Source organism: Coregonus lavaretus (genome assembly GCF_964263955.1).
Source record: "Coregonus lavaretus genome assembly, chromosome: 13".
NCBI classification, from domain to species: Eukaryota; Metazoa; Chordata; class Actinopteri; order Salmoniformes; family Salmonidae; genus Coregonus; species Coregonus lavaretus.
Window position 1 is genome coordinate 21,579,816 of NC_140000.1, and position 17,754 is coordinate 21,597,569.

The window sequence follows — 17,754 nt, forward strand, 5'->3', positions numbered from 1 at the left end:
TCAGAGTGACCATCGGGTTCTTGGTCATCTCCCTGACCAAGGCCTTTCTCCCCTGATTGCTCAGTTTGGCCGGGCTGCCAGCACTAGGAAGAGTCTTGGTGGTTCCAAACTTCTTCCATTTAAGAATGATGGAGGCTACTGTGGTCTTGGAGACCTTCAATGCCGCAGAAATGTTTTGGTACCCTTCCCCAGATCTGTGCCTCGACACAATCCTGTCTCGGCGCTCTACGGACAATTCCTTCGACCTCATGGCTTGGTTTTTGCTCTGACATGCACTGTCAACTGTGGGACCTTATATAGACAGGTGTGTGCCTTTCCAAATCATGTCCAATCAATTGAATTTCCCGCAGTTGGACTCCAATCAAGTTGTAGAAACATCTCAAGGATTATCAATGGAAACAGGATGCACCTGAGCTCAATTTCAAGTTTCATAGCAAAGGGTCTGAATACTTATGTAAATAAGGTATTTCTGTTTTTTCTTTTTTATAAATTTGCAAAAAATTCTAAAATGCTGTTTTCGCTTTGTCATTATGGGGTATTGTGTGTAGATTGATGAGGAAAATGTTTTATTGAATACATTTTAGAATATAATATAATATAATATAATATGCCATTTAGCAGACGCTTTTATCCAAAGCGATTTACAGTCATGCGTGCATACATTTTTACGTATGGGTGGTCCCGGGGATCGAACCCACTACCCTGGCGTTACAAGCACCATGCTCTACCAATTGAGCTACAGAGGACCAGGAATAAGGCTGTAACGTAACAAAATGTGGAAAAAGTCAAGGGGTCTGAATACTTTCCGTATGCTTATTCCACATCAGATATTCTACTGCAGTTGATTACTAAATTCAATTAGATAAAAGTAGACTAAAAGTGGTCTAATGATAAAATTACTTCAATGTTTCCTTACGGTCGTGGTACAATTGCAATCCACACTCTTCTACATGACCAAGTGAGTGTGTATACAGTATGTGTGTGCGTGCATGTGAGTGCATGCGTGCGTGCATGCTTTTGTGCATTCGCAGGTGACTCAAGTAAATGTCTTGGTTTTGAGAATACAAAAAACATAGGGCATAGACCATAATATTCCTATCAAAACATCTTTGATAATTGCATTCTAGGTGAAACCATAAAATGCTTCTGAAACGTAGGTGTTGTGTTACACTTTATCTCCTCCAAATACATTAACATGAAATACAGTACAATAATAGGAACCATTACAGTATGTACAGTTTCAATAAAACAGATCTAAATGAAATTACTCAATATAACTATATTTACAGTGTGAAATTAAAAAGCTAAACTGTTAATGAATTTAAACATATTTTCCCTACACATACACTCTTAGAAAAGGTGCGATCTAGACACTTAAAGGGTTCAGGAGGGATCAGCCAATAAATTATACTTGTGAACAAATATTCCGTAACTGCAGGTGGCAGTAAATCGTCAATCTTGGCTTTATACCTGTTCAAACAACACATTCAAGGTGGCAGTATGCACCCTTTCAGTTTGTTTACCAACTTATAGAAGTAGTAGAAGAAGAACATTTGACTACTTCAAAATAGAGATGGCCTCAATGGCGCTGCCCATGCTCTCACAGACACCATCATGGGACAGATACAATGTTGCGTCCTCCACAGTGCCTGGCAAAAGTATTCATCCCCCTTGCCATTTTTCCTATTTTGTTGCATTACAACCTGTAATTTAAATTGATTTTTATTTGGATTTCATGTAATGGACATACACAAAATAGTCCTAATAGGTGAAGTGAAATGAAAAAAATTACTTGTTTCAAAAAAATCTAAAACATAAATAACGGAAAAGTGGTGCGTGCATATGTATTCACCCACTTTGCTATGAAGCCCCTAAATAAGATCTGGTGCAACCAATTACCTTCAGAAGTTACATAATTAGTTAAATAAAGTCCACCTGTGTGCAATCTAAGTGTCACATGATCTCAGTATATATACACCTGTTCTGAAAGGCCCCAGAGTCTGCAACACCACTGAGCAAGGGGCACCACCAAGCAAGCGGCACCATGAAGACCAAGGAGGTCTCCAAACAGGTCAGGGACAAAGTTGTGAAGAAGTACAGATCAAGGTTGGGTTATAAAAAAATATCAGAAACGTTGAACATCCTACGGAGCACCATTAAATCCATTATTAAAAAATTGAAAGAATATGGTGTCGTATCGAGTAAATGCTGGCAATTATTGCTGATAAACAAAGGAGTCTGCTCATACTGAACTTGGATCATAAGGTTTATTCATATCACAAGGTTTCAGCATAAGTGACGGATGTCATGACACCCGGAGAGCGACTTCCCAGATTGCAATGGTCGCTCTGACCTCTCCTTCGTTTTTCCCCCAGTATATATAATCTCCCCAAGATGTGGGTGGCTCCCCCTACTGTCCAATCCCCTGTCTACAACACACTTCCTGTCTGTTGTATGTGGCGTTACACTAAAACATTCCCTCTTGATACTAAAATCAACGTCCTCTCCGGTTCCACTTAAAACATTAACAACGTCATAATCTTCATATACGACATTCCCCCCTTCGAGACTAAACAGTCTCGAAAACAAACAGAATAGGATTATGACAAGTGACAATTTATCTTATTGAGTATCTTTAACATTAAACCAAAAACATTCTTCTCTAGAGTGTAAATACCTTTCCATGAAATATGAATAAATGTTTATGAACTGTGAATACATTACTATGAAATATGAACAAATCTTTATGGAGTGTGAGAGCGAAAAACTGTCTGGCAACCTTCGTTCCAAATATCCATCCATCAATCAAGACAGTAAAATTCTCTCACGGTCCCTCTGCCCCAGGCAACCACCTAGGTACTCCCGATGAATCCATAAATCTTTATAAATGCATTTGAAACTATGATGCAATTAAATACACATGAAAGCCCCAGCAAACAAAATACTATCCAAAAAATGTCCACTCTAAGGCTGGTCAACCCATCGGACCCTACAGTGGACCTCTCCCTGCCTAGACTCCCTGTCCCTAAGCATTCACAAAATAAACAAAAACATCTAAGTTCCCCACATGTATTCAATAACATCAAATATCATTCTACAAAAATGTATACCTAAGAATATGACACAAATTATGTATTACACATGCAAATATGTCTATATTTCATTGCAGACACTGGAATGTAGTCCACTATACTTCATCTCCTCCGTAGTCTCCTCTTCCAATGCATTGTTGATGATGGAATGGGAACCTTTCCACACCTTTCTTGTTCCATCTCCTCCAGTCATTGTCCTTTCATATTGTCCCTTCATATTGTCCTTGTTTGAGTATTTCAATCTCTACCTTTTCCCCCAAATGCTTCTGGAAGAAAAGAAAAGACCAAACAGTATCTTTTGCAAAACAACACTTTCAAATTAAACATCAATATCAACTAAGAATATAAAAATTATATATAAATGATGTATGAATCAATATAAATGATAGAATAATGAAATAGGATAATGTGATTCATTTATACACTTCCCCCCTTTGATTCATAAAATCATACTAAAATCACCCTAATATTGAATTTTTTTGAAAAATGATCAAATATTCAAAAAGGATATTTATCATCCAGTCCCACTTGTCCATCTTCATCCAGATCAGGAACAGTCAACAACGGCATCTGAGTGTTGTCTCCAGGCATCACTACTCCAACCTAGCTCAATATCATAGCTTTCTCAAAGGTCAGTAACAAATTACAAACATCACACACAGTGCTATCAAAGCTGCCATTAAAATCTAATCCATCACTGCTCCTACTGGGCCTAACTGATCTTGCAACCAAGTCTTCGCTGACCATCCAGCTCCTTCAGATCTACCAAACGCATCCCTTATATATTTCAACGCATAGTGATACTATCTGAACTATCTGGAATCAAAGTATAGCTAATATTATCAATATGATCTGCCAAAAATGTTACACCATACCATGGAAAAAGTCCCCCCTTCTCTCTTAGCCTTATCCTCCAATGATAGGCGTCAAGACTATGAAATGTCGCCATGTCCCTTTTCACCCTACTTCCAAACCTAGATTCAGATTTATCTGTGTCCGGTGCTACCCCTCTTATAATGGTAGAAACTCATATGGAAGCTTCAACGTTGACATGTAACAACATCCTGTCCATCCATAGGGTAAGAATATATACGCTTTATCACTACAAACCCTCCAAATATCTCTAAAATTCCCAATAGTCACATTGCCAGGCAAAAGCTAATCTTTTAACCCTCAAAGTCCTGCTCTTCTTACTAACTGGAACATAAAAAGTAACATTATATTTCTCATTACTACCCTTAAGGTCATGCATACCCAAAGTTATCATATATGATCATCGCAATATGATATTCCCATAAACATACCCCTTACATCATATGTTTTATTAGAACAAAAACAACTTTTAGCCCTCACTGGTTTCACCTCCAATGCTTCAGGGTTCGCTGTTACCTGATTTTTCTTCCCATCTAACAAATTACCATAGGGTAATTCCTTTAACCAAGAACACTTAAACCTAGGCTTAAACAAATGTTTTGACAACGACATTATTTTATCTGTTACTGATTGTTGCTGATACAACAGTCATGACAAAGCATAAGACTGACACATACTTGATAGAGGTCGAGCGACCGTCTAAAATGTTTGGTGCTGGAATTCTCAACAGACATGGACCCTCAAGATTCCTCACTGATCTTACAGAATGAGCTAACTGCTGGAACCAAAGATTCCTACCTGCCCATCCATCTTTAATTTTCACAACAGAAGAATCAAACCCATCCATTTAGTTTCTCTCTTCCCTAACGAGCGGTACTGATCAGATACCTCTCCTTGTCTATCATCAAAATCAAAGACCTCATCCTGTACCTCCATGATAGTATCCTTCACTATTTCAGATGAATCTATATTGTTCTCTACTACTATCTGCTCTCCTATTTTAACCCTATCCTTACCATTTACAGCACTCCCTATCCGTACCATAAACCCCTGAGTCCTTCTTGCTACCCCCTTTAACTTCAGAAAAGTTGTTGTCGGTGTCGGTGTCATACTTCCTACATTTGTTATTGCCGTCGCATCATTAATCCCTTCCAAAGTTACCATTAAAGTAGTTGATTTAGTTGATGTATTAACACCCTTAACTACTTCTAGTGGGAAAGTTACCGATATCCTCTGTGTATTATCTACTGTTGGAGTGGCTACTATAATATACTCCTCCTGAACTCCTTCGGTGACTGTGGAAGCTTCAACAGACTTCAAATCTTCCATTATAAGCGTCACTTTACGAATTACATAGCCTTTTAACCAATAATTCTTAACCGGAACAAATTTTAATGCTTGCACTAGATAAGTACACATATATTCTCCCTGATCTTTCTCTGTAACATTACGCAAAATAAATGAACAATCACTCATAACCCTCTTCCACTTCATATCGTTGTACAAACTATACCTCCTTTGACTAGGTGCAACAGCTTCTACTTCTGGTCCTGATAACAATACTTCTTCTCCATAATTATCTCTCCATGTGGGAGGAACGTCCCCTCTCCTAACCCTAATAACAGTATTTTTCCCCCTAAAATTGGTGCTGGAGCTATTGGTTCCCTTATAATCAAATGCGATATATTTATGGCTTTAATAACTATCAATGTTGAAAGAGTTAAATTGCTTCTCACTGTTGTTTTAATATACTGAAGTGTTAATGTCATTGTTGTTACTTCATCTATTTTCCCTACGACTTTGAACTCTTTGCTTGTACTTCCCTCTATCACCACTAGTGTCACTTTTTTTTTGCTCCCAGTCCTACCTCTAATCCCTGACTTTCAACCTTTTGATTATTAAAAAAATACACCCACAATTACCTTGATCTTCCTGCTGGGAATTGTAAATATAGATACTCAATCACCCTTAATCTTCTCTTATCATTCAACAACGCATACTTTCTCAATGCATCTGCTCCTAACAGATCTAAACTCCTACCATATCTATCTTCCCACTAAACTCTAAAATGTCCTTCACCACTGTTCTCTCTTTTACTACTAACTTTGAAACTTAGCTTACTGTTTCTGCTGCTAAGGCCACTTAGCTTACTTAGCTTTCTTCATCTGTTTCTGCTGCTAAGGCCACTTTCTACCACGCTAAATTCCAAGCATCTGCCTCTAACCCTAGGAAGCTCTTTGCCACATTCTCCTCCCTGCTGAATCCCCCCCCCCCCCCCCCCCCTCCCTCTCTGTGGATGACTTCGTCAACCACTTTGAAAAGAAGGTTGACGACATCCGATCCTCGTTTGTTAAGTCAAATGACACTGCTGGTCCTGCTCACACTGCCCTACCCTATGCTTTGACTTCTTTCTCCCCTCTCTCTCCAGATAAAATCTTGCGACTTGTGACTGCAGGCCGCCCAACAACCTGCCCGCTTGACCCTATCCCCTCCTCTCTTCTCCAGACCATCTCCGGTGACCTTCTCCCCTACCTCACCTCGCTGATCAACTCATCCTTGACCGCTGGCTATGTCCCTTCCGTCTTCAAGAGAGCGAGAGTTGCACCCCTTCTCAAAAAACCAACACTCGATCCCTCTGATGTCAACAACTACAGACCAGTATCCCTTCTTTCTTTTCTCTCCAAAACTATTGAGCGTGCCGTCTTTAGCCAACTCTCTTGCTATCTCTCTCAGAATGACCTTCTTGATCCAAACCAGTCAGGTTTCAAGACTGGTCATTCAACTGAGACTGCTCTTCTCTGTGTCACGGAGGCTCTCCGCACTGCTAAAGCTAACTCTTTCTCCTCTGCTCTTGTCCTTCTAGACCTGTCTGCTGCCTTTGATACTGTGAATCATCAGATCCTCCTCTCCACCCTCTCCGAGCTGGGCATCTCCGGCGCGGCTCACTCTTGGATTGCGTCCTACCTGACCGGTCGCTCCTACCAACTGGCGTGGCGAGAAGCTGTCTCCGCACCACGTGCTCTCACCACTGGTGTCCCCCAGGGCTCAGTTCTAGGCCCTCTCCTATTCTCCCTATACACCAAGTCACTTGGCTCTGTCATATCCTCACATGGCCTCTCCTATCATTGCTACGCTGACGACACACAACTAATCTTCTCCTTTCCCCCTTCTGATAACCAGGTGGCGAATCGCATCTCTGCATGTCTGGCAGACATATCAGTATGGATGACGGATCACCACCTCAAGCTGAACCTTGGCAAGACGGAGCTGCTCTTCCTCCCGGGGAAGGACTGCCTGTTCCATGATCTCGCCATCACGGTTGACAACTCCGTTGTGTCCTCCTCCCAGAGTGCGAAGAGCCTTGGCGTGACCCTGGACAACACCCTGTCGTTCTCCACTAACATCAAGGCGGTGACCCGATCCTGTAGGTTCATGCTCTACAACATTCGGAGAGTACGACCCTGCCTTACACAGGAAGCGGCACAGGTCCTAATCCAGGCACTTGTCATCTCCCGTCTGGATTACTGCAACTCGCTGTTGGCTGGGCTCCCTGCCTGTGCCATTAAACCCCTACAACTCATCCAGAATGCCGCAGCCCGTCTGGTGTTCAACCTTCCCAAGTTCTCTCACGTCACCCCCCTCCTCCGCACACTCCACTGGCTTCCAGTTGAAGCTTGCATCTGTTACAAGACCATGGTGCTTGCCTATGGAGCTGTGAGGGGATCGGCACCTCCGTACCTTCAGGCTCTGATCAGTCCCTACACCCAAACGAGGGCATTGCGTTCATCCACCTCTGGCCTGCTGGCTCCCCTTCCTCTGCGGAAGCATAGTTCCCGCTCAGCCCAGTCAAAACTGTTCGCTGCTCTGGCACCCCAATGGTGGAACAAGCTCCCTCACGACGCCAGGACAGCGGAGTCACTCGCCACCTTCCGGAGACATTTGAAACCCCACCTCTTTAAGGAATACCTGGGATAGGATGAAGTAATCCTTCTACCCCTCCCTTACCCCCCCCCCCCCCCCCCCCCCCCCACAAAAAAAAAAAAAAAAAAAACACATTGTAAAGTGGTTATCCCACTGGCTATAAGGTAAATGTAAGTCAGAAGTTTATATACAGTTAGGTTGGAGTCATTAAAACTCGTTTCTTGTTAACAAACTGTAGTTTTGGCAAGTCGGTTAGGACATCTACTTTGTGCATGACACAAGTAATTTTTCCAACAATTGTTTACAGACAGATTATTTCACTTATAATTCACTGTATAAAAATTCCAGTGGGTCAGAAGTTTACATACACTAAGTTGACTGTGCCTTTAAACAGCTTGGAAAATTCCAGAAAATGATGTCATGCTTTAGAAGCTTCTGATAGGCTAATTGACATCATTTGAGTCAATTGGAGGTGTACCTGTGGATGTATTTCAAGGCCTACCTTCAAACTCAGTGCCTTTTATCTTGACATCATGGGAAAATCAAAGGAAATCAGCCAAAACCTCAGAAAAAAAATGGTAGACCTCCACAAGTCTAGTTCATCCTTGGGAGCAATTTCCAAACGCCTGAAGGTACCACGTTCATCTGTACAAACAATAGTATGCAAGTATAAACACCATGGGACCACGCAGCTGTCATACCGCTCAGGAAGGAGACGAGTTCTGTCTCCTAGAGATGAACGTACTTTGGTGCGAAAAGTGCAAGTCAATCTCAGAACAACAGCAAAGGACCTTGTGAAGATGCTGGAGGAAACAGGTACAAAATATCTATATCCACAATAAAACGAGTCCTATATCGACATAACCTGAAAGGCCACTCAGCAAGGAAGAAGCCACTGCTCCAAAACCGCCATAAAAAAGCCAGACTACGGTTTGCAACTGCACATGGGGACAAAGATCGTACTTTTTGGAGAAATGTCCTCTGGTCTGATGAAACAAAAATAGAACTGTTTGGCCATAATGACCATCGTTATGTTTGGAAGAAAAAGTGGGATGCTTACAAGCCGAAGAACACCATCCCAACCGTGAGGCACGGGGGTGGCAGCATCATGCTGTGGGGGTGCTTTGCTGCATGAGGGACTGGTGCACTTCACAAAATAGATGGCATCATGAGGAAGGAAAATTATGTGGATATATTGAAGCAACATCTCAAGACATCAGTCAGGAAGTTAAAGCTTGGTCGCAAATCGGTCTTCCAAATGGACAATGACTACAAGCATCCTTCCAAAGTTGTGGCAAAATGGCTTAAGGACAACAAAGTCAAGGTATTGGAGTGGCCATCACAAAGCCCTGACCTCAATCTTATAGAAAATGTGTGGGCAGAACTGAAAAAGCGTGTGCGAGCAAGGAGGCCTACAAACCTGACTCAGTTACATCAGCTCTTTCAGGAGGAATGGGCCAAAATTCACCCAACTTATTGTGGGAAGCTTGTGGAAGGCTACCCGAAACGTTTGACCCAAGTTAAACAATTGAAAGGCAATGCTACCAAATACTAATTGAGTGTATGTAAACTTCTGACCCACTGGGAATGTGATGAAATAAATAAAAGCTTAAATAAATCATTCTCTCTACTATTATTCTGACATTTCACATTCTTAAAATAAAGTGGTGATCCTAACTGACCTAAGACAGGGACTTTTTACTAGGATTAAAAGTCAGGAATTGTGAAAAACTGAGTTAAATGTATTTGGCTAAGGTGTATGTAAACTTCCAACTTCAACTGCATTTATACAATAACAATTCCCTGTCTTAGGTCAGTTAGGATCACCACATTTTTTTCTCTCTTCATACTGTACAATATATATTTTGTCTTTAAAGATGTATGTCCATAGATGCAACATACCAAATGTGTTGCAGATCGGTCCAGCGGTTCTGGAGAAGAAGACGTTTGATGGTTGCGCTATGGGGCCAATAGGCAGTAGTGTTACAAAACATTATATACTTATCTACACACAAAAACAGTGTTTCAGGTGAATGTAATCCTTGGCAGGTTGCAAGGAACTAGCAAGCCATGGTTGTATCGTGAGTACTGATTTATCAAACCAGCTGTGCTCCGTACACTTCCACCTCACACAGAATCAGGTACTCTCTTCTGTCTGGAATGACCACATTGACATATCGTCCTTCCATGCCGTTACACTGGAAGGTGCTGGAGAAGCCCGCTGGGATAGAGGAGATCACAGCACACCTGCAGGATGCAAAATAAATGGATCTGAATGGATCTGAATCTGATTTAGAACAGCAGTAAGAGCAATAACTTTGGCCAATTAACCTTGAACCCAGCTGAATACTACTCTCTCACCAGTGTTCTGGAAGCTACTCTAAAAATATAGTTTACCAAGCTACCGATTACTTCACAATGGAAGAAATTAAGCTACACTAAAGCTACCCTTAAGAAAAATATAGTTACTTTCAAAAGTAGTTCACTACATCCAAACTACTTTGTGAAAATTATGATATCTAAATTCGAAATGTCATAGACTACAAATTATAAGAACAAATCACTTTGGGGTCATATGTTAACAGAATGTGTAGTTTAGCCTGCTAAACAAAAGCAATGTTTCAAGTGAGATTTAAACAGGACTGATGCTGAAAAAGAAAGGGAATTCTTCACCCATATTTACTTTTCTTTTTACAGAATAAGTAGTGTGTAGTTCTAGTAGTTGGCTACACCGCAAAAAAAAGTATTAACTACTGAAAACACTACCAAGATTTGAATTTAGTTCAACTACCACCAGGCTACTGCAAAATGTAGTTTAATTACTAGTTGAACTACATCTAGTTCAGTACTTCCCAACACGGTCTCTCACACAGTGTAGTATCTATGGACTTAAAGTCCCATACTTCACCTGGGATTGTTGTTGCCATTGTTGTTGTCCAGGGAGTTTCCAATACGTATCTCAGCACCATTCAGTCTGCTGGGAATTATGTCTAAGTTATTGGTGATGGTGACAGAGAACACTTTGTAGGTCTTCAGAAGGTCCACCCTCCACCAGGGGTTCAGTTCAACTTCAGTGTGGGTGCAGGAGCCATGTACCCAACGGCCATCACGGTTCCCGTCAATGGCATTGTACGCAGATCCAAATTTATGAAGTGAAGATTGGGTGGCTTTTCCCTTCAATGACACATTCTCTCCTGGACACAATAGCAGGACATTATACTTTGTTTACTGGTCACTATATTCATATTTTGTTTCTAAAGAAGCTAGACCATGAGTGTTGCAGATGTTGCTGAAGATAAATGAAAATACATTTAAGAAAACGAAGTCCTACCAGTTGAAGAATGGTACCCATACACCTCCACTTCACAGTGTTAGAATTATGTTCTTGCCTGGTAGAGCCACAGTCACATAACGTCCTTCTACACCTGATGTCCACCTCAGAGTGAGAGATCTACCTGCTGGAATGGATTGAATGACCCCAGCCCTGAAGAGAAATAATAAGTTATCCTAAAGAAAGAGTCTGCAATAGAACAGTAGAGTGCACTCTTAGAAAAAAATGTGCTATCTATAACCTAAAAGGGTTATTCAGCTGTCCCCATAGGAGAATCCTTTGAAGAACCCTTTTTGGTTACAGGTATAACCCTTTTGGTTCTAGGTAGAACCCTTTTGGGTTCCATGTAGAACCCTTTCCACAGAGGATTCTACATGGAACCTAAAAGGGTTATATCTGGAACCAAAATGGATTCTACCTGGAACCAAAAAGGGTTAAACCTATGGGGACAGCCGAAGCACCCTTTTGGAACTCTTTTTTTCTAAGAGTGTACACTTACCATACTGTACACATTGAACCATATCAGATTATTACTCTATTCAAAGAAATAGAACAAAGCATGTCTAATTATCTATCTGTCTTTACATGATTGTGTAGACATACATCTAGCTTTTGTGATGTGTGTGATCAAAATGTAATGTCATCAAAGAAACACACAGAGTGTGGAACCCTGACTAAATATATGTCTTACAGGGGGTTGCGAACACCATGGTCCAGTAAGGAGTTTCCTATGCGGATCTCAGCCCCATCGAGCCGCTCAGGAGCTTCATTTCTGTTGGTGACTATGATAGATGTGATAATGTACACACCAAGCAGGTCCACTCTCCACCAGGGGTTCATCTGAGTCTCAGTGGCAGTGCAAGACCCAGCCATGAAATTTGACTCACGGTTCCCATCAATGGCATTTGATGCAAGACTATAACCTGTGTATGCGTTATTCACCACATACGACTGGGTTGCCTTTCCACGTAAGGCAATGTTTTCTGCAGGGAGATTTAAACAATTAGCATTCAAGTTTTGTATTACAAGCAACATTATGTGGACAAATGAAGGAAAGTTAGTACTTGTCATTTGATCAGTGTGTTAAATACCCATGCCTTGATAGTCTGACATTCTTATGGTGTCAGTGACATTTATTTGTTATTAATCAATCTGTTTACCTGGGGAAACAACAGCACAAAGGAGACCTGGCACTCCCAGTACGAGGTGGAGTATCGCCTTCTTATCATTCTGTAGGCACTGTGAAATCAAATAAGCTGGCTTTTTTAAAGTATGGAATCCAATTGCCGTAATTCATTTAAGTAAGGTGAACTTACTGTATGTATCCGGAGTCTGATGATCAACTCAGATTTGAGTTCATGAAACACAAAAATATGCCTTATGGTTACTTATTTATTTCTAGTTCAGTGTACTCAAATAAAGTATATAGAACTCCCAAATATCATCTGATGACTTGCTAGATAAATTATCCAATCATATTTAACTTTGACATACTGGGTAAATGATAACCTCCTCATGGCTGAGCGCAGCAGCATTATCTCACCAATCAACAGCAAGTGTGCTGGAGCGGAATATGTGTAATGGTATCAAATAAATACATCAAACACATGGTTTCCATTTGTTCGATGCCATTCCATTCGCTCCATTTCAGCCATTATTATGAGCCGTCCTCCCATCAGCAGCCTCCACTGCCACATACCCACATACCCACTAATAAGGCTAATGGAACAGATTAGAATGTTTAGCTTAAAATGTTGATAAACTATTTTTTCTTCACATTTTAGGCACAGCAATGTACACAAGTTGGAAGGCCTACGCGTGAACGTTCCAAAATGCAATTGCAGGAAAACACCATTCTAAAATGTGCACCACATATGTGAGCGGCTTCATGGACAGAGATGGAAATATCCATTTGAAATTTAGAAAGAGGGGGGATTTAAAGATGCAACTCTGGGGTTGGGCTGCTAATATGACTAGAATAATGCCTTTGGCTGCTAGACAATAAAATAAAGTTGAAAGAAAACCAATAGAACAGGAGAACGCATATGAGTAAGTCTTTATAAAAATCATTGCCCGTTTCTATGGTGGGATTATGGCTATCGGCTACTTTGAAGCAAGGTAAGACATGCCTCATAATATGATGTAAAACGTCCAGGTCGCTATTCAACATGAGATTAATTTCAATTTCCAAGGTGAATCAACCAGTAAGTAATTTACTGTACAACATTTTCAGATAGCCTATATCAAACCGTTACGCAGTAATCACCTACTCGTTTCACAATGTAGCCTATTTTATTTTGTATTTTTTTTATTGTACCGAAACGTCCTGTTTCCATCACAGCTGTCGTGATGATTTTTTATATGGTATGACTTTACTCACACGAAAACTGTGGATGGAAACGTGGTCATGGGCACTGTTTACCCCATGGTGTAGACCTTTTGGCATTATTCATTTCAAGGTAGTTAGGTAGTATTCACTTCAAGCCTACTTTCAAGTGTTGATTTTTCATCTTCTTGTTTTATTAAGTACAATTAAAATACACATTATGTAAACAAATTAACATCACTACTATTATGTCCAAATAAGGGTAAAGGCATTCAATGGACTACTGGTGGATTCTGTCATATTCTCTTACCTTATGAATGCAGCTGGTTAATAATTTATTATGTTTATGGTTCTTCAAACTTTGTTTGCCATGTGATATGAGGCCGGCAAGTAATAAAGCTGCAAGCAATAAAGTCATCTGCAGTCATCCCGACCATAACTTCGGGCCCTTATAATTTCGAGTAGAAGATAGTGTTACAACTTCAGAGGGAACAGGCTATGGCAAAGAGTGGATTGTTGTTCAAAGGACGAAGGAGCGCATATTGCCCAATGTATTTAGCTATTTACATACTACAAGCACAAACAACCAAACACACAATGGAAACTTTCCAGATTCCACCTTTAATTAATTCGGTCCCGCTTTAAATGACGTGCAGCTTATAAAGGTTTCATAAAGCCTTCATAAATCCTTCATAAAGACTACTACATAAATGTGTTACACATCATCTATAACCATATGTCATGCTTTATAAAGGGTTCATACATGTGGCATAACTGTTTGACATAACCACCAATGTCAAATATGATATAAACCTGTGCTTTATGAAGGTTGGCATAAGAACCACTTAATAAAGACCTTATGAATCATATTAAATTGAGGCTTCACAAAACATTTATAACCCTGTCATACATCTTGGTAGAGCATTACAACGCCAGGATATTGTGTTCGATTCCCGGGACCATCCCATACGTAAAAATTTATTCACGCATGACTGTAATTTGCTTTCGATAAAAGTTTCTGCAAAATGTTATATACTAGATTATATTTCACTAAAACATTTATAGAATGGCCCAACCTCTTACCCTCTTGGGTACATAGTCAATATTGGACCTGACCTCAACTCCCCACAAAATGCTGTGCTGCAGGAGAACACAGACTCCAAAGTGCAGTCATGCACAGCAAAAAACATTGGTAGGGCCTTTTATAATCCTATTTTTATTTTTATTTTTTTATTTTTTTTAAGAGCAAATATAATTTTATTCCTGGAAAGAAATGTTTTAGATACAGCAAAGGAATGAGAATGATGTAATAACATGGGGATGTGGAGTATAACAAACATCTGATTGTTTAGTGCCTATTGAAGAATGTAAAGAAGTGAAAATTATGCAATCATAAAAAACACAGGTTTTTAATTTTTTGCCTATTTCAGTTTTTTCCCAAATTCAGTTTTCTTGGTTTTGTTTTTCCAGGTTTCGGATTTCCCCCATTTTTTCTGGTTTACCCCAGTTTTGGGAAAAATCTAAGAAACTTAGATTTTTGAGTGTAGTTGCCCTTTAATTCAGTGAGCATGCCCTGCATTGTTGTTTGGTTAGCAGGTTTTCTGTAGTGCAGTAAGCACACATGTGATGTGATTGGGCCGCCAATGGAATGGGTGGAGTAAAAGGCCGGCCACACGCCGTATTATTTAGAGCCCCATGAAATGACACCATAAATACATTCTATTGAGTATTCCCTACAAAACTTTTACTGCTGCACCCAGAATAGTTCTTGCTCTAAGCCAAAATGTATTCCATATACAGTGATTCGCATTGGGGGCATTTATTTGACCTTGGAACATGTTTTAAAACCCAAATTTAATGCAAACGTCACTTAAATATCAACAAATATGAATCATTGTTAATGTTTAGATAATTATTTGTCATATATCATGAATAGTTATTTACACTTTTCTGTTATTACATGGGGGACTTTTATTTAGAACATTTCAGAAATTCCGTGACTCTGGAAGTCCTTTTTTAGTGTTGCTGATGAGATGCTGATCATGTGATGAGTTCGCAAATCAAATGCCCCACTTGTGCTGCCACTGGACAGCGAAAAACAATCATGTTTATTTATTGTAGTTTAAATTAGTTTGTACTCGTTTGTACTAGTTACATGTTGAGATTACATACTGTAGCTACCTCAATCATTGTTTCAAAAATAATTGGTGACTTCACAGCAATTGCTAGCTAGCCGAAATATAGTTAGCTAGCAGGCTCAGCTAAATACATATCCCTTAGATACAGCTATGTCTCATAGTTACGTCATGAGATTTGTAAATGAAAGAATAATATAATAATATTAATTTAATGGAGTTTCCCATCTTCACATTTAGAGTTTATGGCACGGCACAGATATGCCCTTATCCAGATGGTGTGACAACGGCATTTCCTAACAGACCTATTAACTTTATTTGTTGTTACTTTAAGGTTGGAACCAACATGCAGTATCTCCAGCAAGAAGGGAGGCAAGAACCATTCGTCCACCAGCTCAGGGACAAGCCACACTATTCACAGCCCTGTGTAATGTTCAATGTAATCGCATTGCTGGACTTTTTGAAACATCAAATAAAAAGAAATGTATGGTTTAGACACTTGTTTTAGCTGTTTGTGACAATTCCCTAAGTGTTAATACATTTGTGTTTACATCATTGAGCCATTATGTACACTACAGGTCAAACATTTTAGAACACCCACTCATTCAAGGGTTGTTCTTTATTTGTACTATTTTTTACTTTGAAAGTTTCTTCAAGTGCAATCGCAAAAACCATCAAGCGCTATGATGAAACTGGCTCTCATGAGGACCGCCACAGGAAAGGAAGACCCAGAGTTACCTCTGCTGCAGAGGATAAGTTCATTAGAGTTACCAGCCTCAGAAATTGCAACCCAAATAAATGTTTCACAGAGTTCAAGTAACAGACACATCTCAACATCAACTGTTCAGAGGAGACTGCGTAAATCAGGCCTTCATGGTCGAATTGCTGCAAAGAAACCACTACTAAAGGACACCAATATGAAGAAGAGACTTGCTTGGGCCAAGAAATACGAGCAATGGACATTAGACCGTTGGACATTTTTGTCTTTGTGAGACGCAGAGTAGGTGAGCGGATGATCTTCGCATGTGTGGTTCCCACAGTGAAGCATGGAGGAGGAGGTGTGCTGGTGTGGGGGTGCTTTGCTGGTGACACTGTCAGTGATTTATTTAGAATTCAAGACACACTTAACCAGCATGGCTACCACAGCATTCTGCAGCGATACGCCATCCCATCTGGTTTACGCTTAGTGGGACTGTAATTTGTTTTTCAACAGGACAATGACCCAAAACACACCTCCAGGCTGTGTAAGGGCTATTTGACCAAGGAGAGTGATGGGGTGCTGCATCAGATGACCTGGCCTCCACAATCACCCGACCTCAACCCAATTGAGATGGTTTGGGATGAGTTGGACCGCAGAGGGAAGGAAAAGCAGCCAACAAGTGCTCAGAATATGTGGGAACTCCTTCAAGACTGTTGGAAAAGCATTCCTCATGAAGCTGGTTGAGAGAATGCCAAGAGTGTGCAAAACTGTCATCAAGGCAAAGGGTGGCTACTTTGAAGAATCTCAAATATAAAATATATTTTGATTTGTTTAACACTTTTTTGGTTAATACATGATTCCATATGTGTTATTTCATAGTTTTGATGTCTTCACTATTATTCTACAATGTAGAAAATAGTAAAAATAAAGAAAAACCCTTGAATGAGTAGTTGTGTCCAAACTTTGGACTGGTACTTAATGTGCTATAAATGACCAAATGGGTCTGACTTTATAGTAAGTACAGCATCATATGATACAAGGCATTTATGTATGTGTTATAAATGACCAAAGGGGTCTGACTTTAAATTATGTACAGCATCATGCGAAGTTGTCTCATTTCAAACTAAGTATTACAGGACACTACATAAAGTGTCAATAAATAGGTTATTAACATTCTGCTGATTTATGAAGTTTCTGTCATGATCCACAGGTTACTGTAGTGTGTGAGAGGCTGTTAAATGGGATGATGGACCTGCAAAGCTTGCGTTTGTGTGTCAGAACCAAGATGATTTGGAGTAGTCCAACCTGAGACTACCGCACCAGATTTCCCTCTTCTGTTCCCATGCTGGAGACCAGGGCTTGATTACAACATGTTA

The 17,754-nt window shown here is 40.2% G+C and overlaps 1 pseudogene across 1 annotated transcript; it reads right to left on the minus strand.

The window, feature by feature from the left end:
• Window positions 1-9,922: 9,922 nt before the first annotated feature.
• LOC311139968 (fucolectin-like) lies at window positions 9,923-12,090 on the minus strand (annotated as a pseudogene). Its single transcript has 4 exons — window positions 11,909-12,090; window positions 11,218-11,370; window positions 10,795-11,080; window positions 9,923-10,133 (listed from the first exon to the last, which is right to left on the minus strand). The product of its transcript is annotated as a fucolectin-like (transcript).
• Window positions 12,091-17,754: the final 5,664 nt, after the last annotated feature.